The following is a 10963-nucleotide window of genomic DNA, read 5'->3' as shown; positions in this document are numbered from 1 at the left end:
AAGATAAACAGAAGGGGGAGGAAGACTCTGTCACCGGAGTGCAAAAGCCTCCCATGCTGGGGACCAGACACAGACTGGAAGACTGATAGCAGTGGGGAAAGGACTTTAGGGCAGCCCCCCACACTGGAGGGGCTGCCCTGGAGCTGCCCCTGGAGCTGTGGGGGCATGCATGTGAACTGGGGGTGGCTGGTGGTTTTAGAAGAACAAAGGGCAGAGACATGCTTGGACCTGGGAGCTAGGGCTGTGAGTTCTGCTGTGGGGTGCACAATCAAGGACGCTGTAGTTTTTAGCAGCACAGACACAGAGACAGTGTGGCCTGGAAAGCTCACTGAAGAACAGACTGTGATCTCTCTGTTCTGAGACAGAGCTTTGGATATGGGCATTTCTGCTCTGACTCTTGGAAGAGATGTGGAAAGCCACCAGAGAAAAAAAGCCCCTTCAAAACCAGTTTTCACTGAGCCCATCCCCCCCATAGGGGGCAGGGCAACTCTGCCCAAACAGGGTTGCCCAAATAACAGTGTGACAGGCCCCTCCCCCAGAAGACAGGCTGGAAGAGCAAGAGGCTGACAACCCTGAGGTTCCTATAGAACAGGTGCATTTTGCTTGGGTTGTGGCCATTAATATGGACTCTCAACTGCCCCTCAATAGAATGACTAAGAGAAGGAACTCCCAAAATAGGGAAGACTCAGAGACTGTGACCTCAGCCACATAAATAATGGATACGGGTATAAGCAAGGTGTCAGAAATAGACTTCAAGGTAATAGTCATGAAAATGATAGCTAGGATGGAGAAAACCATTAATGGTAACATGGATTCTCTAAGGGCAGAAATGAGAGCTGATCTGGCAGAACTTAAAAATGCTATCAAGGAGATCCAATCTAATCTAGATACTCTAAAATCTAGGGTAAATGAGGCAGAAGAATGAATTAGTGATCTAGAAGACAAACTGATAAAAGGAAGAAACAGGAGGAGATCTGGAACAAACAGCTTAGAAGACATGAAAACAGAATTAGAAAAATAAATGATGCCATTAAACATTCCAATGTCAAAATTATTGGGATCCCTGGGAGGGGTTGGAGAGAGAGAGAGAGAGAGAGAGAGAGAGGACTAGAAGATATATTTGAGGAAATTGTAGCTGATAACTTCCCTAATCTGGGGAATGAAATAAGCATCCATGTCCTAGAAGCAGATCAAGATCCAGAAGGGACCTAGACCCCTCCCAAGATCCAGAAGAGCAGACCAATGCCCTGGCATGTAATAGGAAACTCGCAAATCTTAGAACCAAGGAAACCATCGTAAGGGCAGTTGGGGGAAGAAATTCCTTATGTACAGAGTGAGGAACCTCAGAATAATGTCAGAACTGTCCACGGAGACCTGGCAAGCCAGAAAAAGTTGGCAAGATGTATTTAGTATATTAAATGAGAAGAACAACCAGCCAAGAATTCTTTATCCAGCAGGGCTCTCTTTCAGAATGAATGGAGAGATAAGGAGTTTCCAGGACTGGCAAAAACTGAAAGAATATGTGACCATTTAGAAGGCCATGCAAGAAATATTAAGGGGGGGGGCGGTTCTATAAAAGGAGAAAGACCCCAAGAATGATATAGAACAGAAATTTACAGAGAAAATCTATAGAAACAAGGACTTCACAGGCAACACGATGACAATAAAATTGTTATCTTTCAATAATCACTCTCAATGTGAACAGCCTAAATATTCCCATAAAATGGCACAGGGTTGCGGACTGGATAAAAAGACAGGATCCACCCATATGTTGTCTACAAAAGACTCATTTTTGAACCTAAAGATACAACCAGACTGCAAGTGAAGGGATGGAGAACCATCTTTCATGCCAATGGACTGCAAAAAAACAAAAAACAAAACAAAAACAAAACAAAAAAACTGGGGTAACAAATCTTATATCAGACAAATTAGACTTTAAGCTAAAGACTGTAGTTAGAGATACAGAAGGGCACTATATCATTCTTAAAGGGTCTATCAAACAAGAAGATCTAACAATTGTAAATACCTATTCCTCCAACATGGGAGTAGCCAACTACATAAGCCAACTGTTAACCGAAATAGAGAGACATATTGCTAATAATACATTAATAGTAGGAGATCTCAACACTCCACTCTCAGCAATAGACAGATCATATAAGCAGAAAATCAACAAAGAAACAAGAGTTTTGAATGACAGACTGGGCCAGATCGACTTCATAGATATATACAGAACATTCCACCTTAAAACAACAGAATACCCATTCTTCTCGAGTGCACATGGAACTTTCTCCAGAGTAGACAATGTACTGGGTCACAAATCAGGTCTCAACCAATACCAAAAGATTGAGATTATTCCCTGCATAGTCTCAGACCACAATGCTTTGAAACTGGAACTCCATCACAAGAAAAAGATTAGAAGAAATTAAAATACTTGGAAGCTAAAGACCATCCTGCTCAAGAATGTTTGGGTCAACCAGAAATCAAAGAAGAACTTAAACAATTCATGGAAAACAATGAGAATGAAAACACATCATTCCAAAACCTATGGGGTATGACAAAGGCAGTCCTAAGGGGGAAATACATAGCCATCCAAACCCTACTCAAAAAAATAGAAAAATCCCGAATACACAAACTATCTTTACACCTTGAAGAACTGGAGAATCAACAACAAATTTAGCTTAACCTGGGCATGGGAGGGGAAATAATTAAGATTAGAGTAGAGATCAACAAATTATAAGCCAGAAATACAGTAGAATACATCAAGGAAACTAGGAGCTGGTTCTTTGAAAGAATTATAAGATCGATAAACCACTAATCAGACTTACCCAAAAGAAAAGAGAGGAACCCAAATTAATAAAATTATGAATGAAAGGGGAGAGATCACGACTATCACCAAGGAAATAGAAACAATTATCAGAAATTTTTATCAACAGTTATATGCCAATAAATTAAGCAACCTGGAAGAAATGGATGCATTCCTGGAAACCTATAAACTATCAAGACTGAAAGAGGAAGAAATTGACAACCTGAATAGACCAATAACCAGAAACAAGATTGAAGCAGTGATCGAAAACCTGCCAAAAAGCAAAAGCCCAGGGCCTGATAGATTCCCTGGGGAATTCTATCAAACATTCAAAGAAGAAATAATACCTATTATCCTGAAGCTGCTTCAAAAAACAGAAACAGAAGGAAAACTTACAGACTCATTCTATGATGCCAGCATTACCTTAATCCCAAAAGCAGGCACAGACCCCATTAAAGGGGAGAATTTAAGACCAACATCCTTGACATATATGGATGACAAAATTCTCAACAAGATCCTGGTTAATAGGATCCAACAGTACATTAAAAGGATTATCAACCACAACCAGGTAGGATTTATTCCTAGGATGCAAGTGTGGTTCAACATTTGTAAATCAATCAATGTGATAGAACACATAAATAAGAGAAGAGGCAAGAACCACATGGTCCTCTCAATTGGTGCAGAAAAAGCATTTGACAAAATACAGCATCATTTCCTGATTAAAACTCTTCAGAGTATAGGGATAGAGGAAACATTCCTCAATTTCATAAAATCCACCTATGAAAAACCAACAGTGAATATCATTCTCAATGGGGAAAAGCTGAGAGCCTTTCCCCTGAGATTCAGGAATATGACAAAGATGCCGACTCTTGTCATTACTGTTTAACATAGTACTAGAAGTCCTAGCAACAGCAGTCAGACAACAGAAAGAAATAAAAGGTATTCAAATTGGCAAAGAAGAAGTCAAACTTTCTCTTTTTGATAAAGAGATAGAAATATGTGATACTCAGAGATATCTCATGACACTTTATGTGGAGAACCCAAGAGACTCCAACCCCAAATTATTAGAACTCATACAGCAATTCAGTAATGTGGCAGGATACAAAATCAATGTACAGAAATCAGTTGTTTTCTTATACACTAACAATGAAACTATAGAAAGAGAAATTAGAAAATCACTTCCATTGACAATAGGACCAAAATCCATAAGATACCTTGGAATAAACCGAACCAAACAGGTAAAGAATCTTCACCCCAGGAACTACAGAACACTCATGAAAGAAATCCAAGAAGACATCAAAAGATGGAAAAACATTCCATGCTCATGGATTGGAAGAATAAACATTGTTAAAATGTCTATGCTGCCCAGAGCAATCTATACTTTCAATGCCATGCTGATCAAAATACCATCAGCATTTTTCAAAGTGCTGGAACAAACAATCCTAATATTTGTATGGAACCAGAAAAGACCCTGAATCATCAAGGAAATGTTGAAAAAGAAAAACTAAAGCTGGGGGCATCACGTTGCCTGACTTCAAGCTTTACTACAAAGCTGTGATCACCAAGACAGCATGGTACTGGCACAAAAACAGACACATAGACCAGTGGAACAGAGTAGAGAGCCCAGATATGGACCCTCAACTCTATGGTCAAATAATCTTCAACAAAGCAGGAAAAAATATCCAGTGGAAAAAAATAGTCTCTTCAATAAATGGTGCTGGGAAAATTGGACAGCTATGTAGAGAAGAATGAAACTCAACCATTCTCTTATACCATACACAAAGATAAACTCAAAATGGATGAAAGACCTCAACATGAGGCAGGAATCTATCAAAATCCTAGAGGACAACATAGGCAGTAACCTCTTCAACACTGACCACAGCAATTTCTTTCAAGACATGTCTCCAAAGGCAAAGGAAACAAAAGAGAAAATGAAATTTTGGGACTTCATCAAGATCAAAAGCTTCTGCACAGCGAAGGAAATAGTCAACAAAACAAAGAGGCAACCCACAAATGGGAGAAGATATTTGCAAATGACACTACAGACAAAGGGCTGATATCCAGGTTCTATAAAGAACTCCTCAAACTCAACACCCCCAAAACAGATAATCATGTAAAAAAATGGGCAGAAGAAATGAACAGACACTTCTCCAAAGAAGACATACAAATGGCTAACAGACACATGAAAAAATGTTCATTATCATTAGCCATCAGGGAAATTCAAATCAAAACCACATTGAGATACCACTTTACACCATTTAGGATGGCAAAAATTGACAAGGCAAGAAACAACAAATTTTGGAGAGGTTGTGGAGAAAGGGGAACCCTCTCACACTGTTGGTAGGAAGGCAAATTGGTGCAGTCATTTTGGAAAACAGTGTGGAGGTTCCTCAAAAAATTAAAAATAGAGCTACCCTATGACCCCTTAATTTCACTTGTTATTTACCCCGAAGATACAGATGTAGTGAAAAGAAGGGCCATATGTACCCCAATGTTCATAGCATCAATGTTGGCTATAGCCAAACTGTGGAAAGAACTAAGATGCGCTTCAATAGACGAATGGATAAAGAAGATATGGTCCATATATATACAAAGGAATATTACTTAGCCATCATAAAGGATCAATGTGCAATTTTTGCATCTTCATGGATGGGACTGGAAGAGATTATGCTAAGTGAAATAAGTCAAGCAGAGAAAGTCAATTATCATATGGTTTCACTTATTTGTGGAACATAAGGAATAGCATGTAGGACATTAGGAGAAGAAAGGGAAAAATGAAGTGGGGGGAATCTGAGGGGGAGACGAACCATGAGAGACTGTGGATTCTGAGAAACAAACCGAGGGTTTTAGAGGAGACAGGAGGGCAGGAATGGGTTAGCCCGGTGATGGTTATTAAGGAGGGCATGTATTGCATGGAACACTGGGTGTTATATATAAACAATGAGTCATGGAACACTACATTAGAAACTAATGATATACTGTATGGTGACTAACATAACATAATTTTTTTAAAAAAGGAAAAGAAATATGTGTCTGGAATTTGCTTCAAAATATTCAGAAGGTTGGAGTGGGACAGTGATGGTGAGGAGGATGAGTGGAGATACAGAAGAATGAAGATTGACCATGTGTGATAATTGCTGAAGCTAGGTGATTGGGTTCATTTTGGTATTCTGTCTGCATTTACCTGTGCTTAGTGAGTAATTAGTAATATCAAGATTTTCTTTCCCTACCCTGCCAGGATTCTCCTCCAACAGCCTCCTGGCTCGGCACATTAGAAACCGCCTCAGGCTAAGTATGGTATACATTAATTAACTCATGGCAAGTGTATATAGAATACAACTAAATATAGCTCTGATGGTGCTGTTGTTAGTAATGAATCAACACTTTGAAGATCTTGAAAATGTCCCTAGTGAATGCAGTGCATCCTGTTCAATGTATGGATCCCGAGTTTTCTACTGGAGAAATGTCTACACTTCTCCTCTCCATAACTCCTTCTACACTTTAACCCCAAGTCCTTTGCAATTATGCCATAAAATCCCAATTCCAGTAGGTCTTGAAAGGAGACAGATGTCACTCAGAATGATTGAAAAATGATAGAATCTGGAAATTTCAGTTAGAGATGGTAGACCAAATAGTCCAGAAAACTCACAAAAATGACAGTAATGGGATATTATGAAGGTATAAATATACTAGAATCTAGAGGAGACAAATAATGGCAACATAATTTTGGAAGAAGGAAACAATGAAACTGACTTTGCACATCTAAATCCCAAACAATGGAGAAAACTGAAAGGTAATCCAGTTCACCCTGAGAAACCCCCTCAAAGGTCAGGAATTGGCAGCATCCAGTACTTCTGAATATGGGAATGAAGATGATGATAAAAACCATAGGGAGATGGAGAGGAGAAGGGAGTTGAGGGAAATTGGAAGGTAAGATGAACCATGAGAGACTATGGACTCTGAAAAACAATCTGAGGGTTTTGAAGGGGCGGGGGGTGGGAGTTTGGGGGAGCCAGGTGGTGGGTATTATGGAGGGCACATACGGCATGGAGCACTGGGTGTGGTGCATAAACAATGAATTCTGTTACGCCGAAAAGAAATTAATAAAAAAAAACCAACCCCAAGTGTTGATTGTCTAAATTTTACCTAATATCAGTTAGATCCCTAGTTTCCCACCCCATTGAGCACAGTCAGCCAACTTCCTTTCTTCTATCTTGGCGAAAGATTGGAGATTCATTCTTCAGAGAAGGTAAAACAATTTCTGGAGCAGGGAACCCAGGCACAATTGAAGTAGCAAGTACTACACTTAGAGTAGTATAATTCATTTACATGAAAGTTTACATACTCATTATGGACACCCACCTCATCCCAGTCTCTGAAATTACTGCTCTTTAGATTTACTACAGGGGAAAGATTGGACAACTCTTTGTGAGGAATCTGATCACCCCTACAGAAAAGACTAAATGATACCGACATGGGGAGTTGTTCCCAAAAATAGAGCAATCAGAATACCCTACAGAGTAAATTAGCCTCTAAATCCCATCCATGTGCACAGAACTTCTAACCAGCTTCCTAGTATTCAAATCTTAAATACAAGTAGTCAACCAAGGATCACCAAGCATTTGAAGAAACACAATCTTAAATAATAGAAAGACAGAGGACCAAAACCATCAAACAGAGAAAGTAACTTTGGAAAAAACAGAGGCCATACATGAAAAGGAAAACTTAAAGAAATCTAAACATTCCATTTCTCTAACATTTCTTTAGCATATTTATTCCATAGTTCAGTCTTCCTACTTTGGGACCTACTTTATCACCTCAACAAAATCCTGAGCCACCTTAGATCTGGTGTGTGCTAGATCTTCCTACCTCTAGTAAATTTCTCATGTATGTGTCTTACCTACCTAGAAGCAATTTAAAAATTTGCATCATAATTAAATATTTAGGAATAAAGGGCCTTGACATCTGCCATTTATTCTCAAATGGTTTAACAACAACAACAACAACAACAACAACAACAACTTAAGGTTTATGGAATTCCCTGTGCCATTAGTGCAACGTTAATACAGAAATCTTTTATAAGTTTTACATTACATTACATTTACATGAACGTTTTCATTTGCAAAAATATAAGTTTTATGTTTAAAAAAAAACCAAAAGGTAAAAAAACATTGTGTTAGACAACATATATGTACATACAACCCCGTGTGGCCGCCTTCCCTTGGGATTTACCATAGGAAGTTTTATTTAGAAACTGCTTATCAAGCACAGTTCCAATTTTCCATTTGAAATACTGTCTCTTGAAGGTCACTGCTCCCAGTGATTCTTAGGGAAAGAATTCAGCTCTTCATCATATCCCTCTCCCTTTCAGAGAATATTTCAAACAATATTACTCATGACGAGTTCATCTCAATTTCTTTGTGATTTTTCTAACAATCTGAATGCCAGAAAGGGACATTTCTTGGCTCAGATTTAAAGCATGCTTAGATTTAGGTAGTGTTGAATATGAGTGTACAATTCCATTATCATGGAAAAGTCCCCAGAAGGGGACATTATAAAGACTGCACCCGTAGGGTCCAATTGTTGCAAGGAGTTTTATTCAAGGAAGACAGTCAAAAGATCTTAAATAATTTAAAAATATTTTACATTTTTATCTTGTGTCCCTTTCAGAATATGAAAGAGAATCCAATTTATACATGCCAGCAATACTTTAAAAAGCTTTTTATTTAAATTCAATTTAGTTAACATATAATGTATTATTAATTTTAGGGGTAGAATTTAGTGATTCATCAATTACACATATAACACCCAGTGCTCATTCCATCAAATGCCCTCCTTAATATTCAAGACCCAGTTATCCCGTACCCCCACTTAACTCTCCTCCAGCAACTCTGTTTTCTGTAGTTAAGGGTTTCTTATGGTTTGCCTCCCTCTGTTTTTATCTTATTTTACTTTTCCTTCCCTTCCACTAGGTTCATCTGTTTTTTTTTTCTTAAATTTGACATATGAGTGAAATCATATGGTATTTGTCTTTCTCTGACTGACTTATTTCACTTAGCATAACAACCTCTAGTTCCATCCACATCATTGCAAATGGCAAGATTTCATTCTTTTTGATGGATAATATTCCAGTGTGTGTGTGTGTGTGTATGTGTGTGTGTGTGTGTGTATACATATATATATACAGATATATGTATATATATATATATATATATATATGTATATATATATATATCACATCTTCTCTATCTTCTAGTTCTCTGTTATGTAGGTTAGCTTAGCTTTTCTCTTTACATACTTCATCTCCTTTGCCCACCTTTGAGATATTGTCCTCCTCAGTTTATTTTTCTATTTCTGCACTGCAAAAGTGTAAGAACTCACCTGGTAGGAAATTAGTCTCCTGGTTGAGGCCGCTAAGCTGGAAAGATTCCATCTCTTTACTTACTTGAGGAAGAGAGAAAAATTGAGAAACCTGACACCTTAATAATTTTTGCCCTTTCACTTAAGCAAAAAGGGAAAAAGCATCCAGGAACCAGTCTCTAGGACAATCCAAGTAATTCCACCTGGCAGTCCTTTTCCTCAGTGGGGCTGCTTTTAACAGACAATACTTGCAGAACATTTTTCACATATTACTCTTTAAAAAACTATTTATTAAGGTTTGAAATGCAGACAAATATGAAGAAGAAACAAAATATAATTCAATGTGCAGATATACTTTCAATAACAGTATTTTTTTCTTGACTGGGAAAAAAACTATTTTGCTTGGAAGTGTGGGCAGATTCTAGTCTCAGAACTCTGGAACTGCTTTTTGGTGCCAGCAGCCTCAGTGCCCTTGAGCATGTTGAAGCTCACAGTCTCTCACAAGGGCTGGCACTCACTGCCTGTGACAATGTTGCCAATGTTGACATCCCTGAAGCAGGGGGGCAGGTGCATGGATATGTTCTTATGGCATTTTTCGAAGCAGTTGTACTTTTGGATGTAGTGGACGTAACCTTGGCAGATGACAATGGTCCTATGCATCTTCACTTTGGTCACCACACCAGACAGAATCTGCCCTTGGATGGAGACATTACTAGGAAAGGGGTATTTCTTGTCAATAACATCTTGAAGCCCTGACCATTGTTTTTGTACTATCATGAGAGCTTCTTCTTACCAATTCCTCCAAGCAGGCCCCTCTTCTTATTTTGAAAGATGGTCAGTGGCTTTTGTTGGGCATGCTAAGTGGGAATGTCTGCCATCTTCCTGGCCACCCAAAGATAGTATTTTTAATAATAAAATAAATACATACCTATGTCCAGAAAATTCAAACAAAAAGGATAAAAAGAAATGTTTTCCTTCACCCATCCTGCTCCCCAGTTTTTCTCCTCAAAGGTAAAGGAACTGACAACAGTTTGTTGTGTACTCTTCCAGAAATACATTAATGCATATGTTAGCATATGTGTAGCCCATAGCATCATCTCAAAAGCTCTAGACAATAATGTAGTCTAGAAATTCTTTTCCTAAATCAAGATGATAGAAGAAAACTAGTGACAATGTTTAACTATACATGAGCCTTGTGCTCTTGTAAATTAAATGTGGTTGAGAAATCCCCTCACCCTTTTGTGTTCTGAGAAATAGCTAGTCACAAAGGTCTACCCTGCCTTCATGTATCCCACTCTGTTTCATAACTTAAACAAAATTTGCTGTCCACATTTCCTCATGGCTCCTTTGTTTATCTGCCTCTATAACACCCAGGCCCCCTTCCTTTTCTTTGAGACACTCTTCCACAGAAATGAACATTTTCCTTATTGCACTAGCCTGAATTAAAAAAAAACTCTTTAATTGTCCAGTTCATTTTTCTTTCACATTAATGTCAAAGAAAAATTATTCTGACACTTGTTAAAAATGGTAAGGAAGACTTCATTCAAGTGCTTATCGTAATGGGAATGGTAGTCAGTGGGTAGAAAATTATTATGAGGAAGCATCAGAGGTAAGGGAAGATTCTGATTTAACAAGATTCTTGGTAAATGAAGGCTAGTTTGATTAGATACTAAAGGTAAGATACAAAGAATTTAATCAGATATCAAGAGTGATCATACACTGAGTATGGAGATTCTTGCTAAACCAATTTAGGAGGATTTTTGCTAAAATTGGGCAATGCAAAGATGGACATGGAAGTTC

General features: G+C 38.2%; 1 pseudogene; it reads right to left on the bottom strand.

Annotated features, from left to right (window-relative positions):
* Positions 1–9556: 9556 nt before the first annotated feature.
* Positions 9557–10041, bottom strand: LOC111160912 (annotated as a pseudogene).
* Between the last annotated feature and the right edge of the window lie 922 nt (positions 10042–10963).

Source organism: Enhydra lutris, unplaced genomic scaffold, assembly GCF_002288905.1.
Source record: "Enhydra lutris kenyoni isolate GAN:26980312 unplaced genomic scaffold, ASM228890v2 scaffoldscaffold79, whole genome shotgun sequence".
Lineage (NCBI taxonomy): Eukaryota > Metazoa > Chordata > Mammalia > Carnivora > Mustelidae > Enhydra > Enhydra lutris.
The sequence above is the reverse complement of the archived record's forward strand: the minus strand, read 5'-3'. Positions and strand labels throughout refer to the sequence as shown.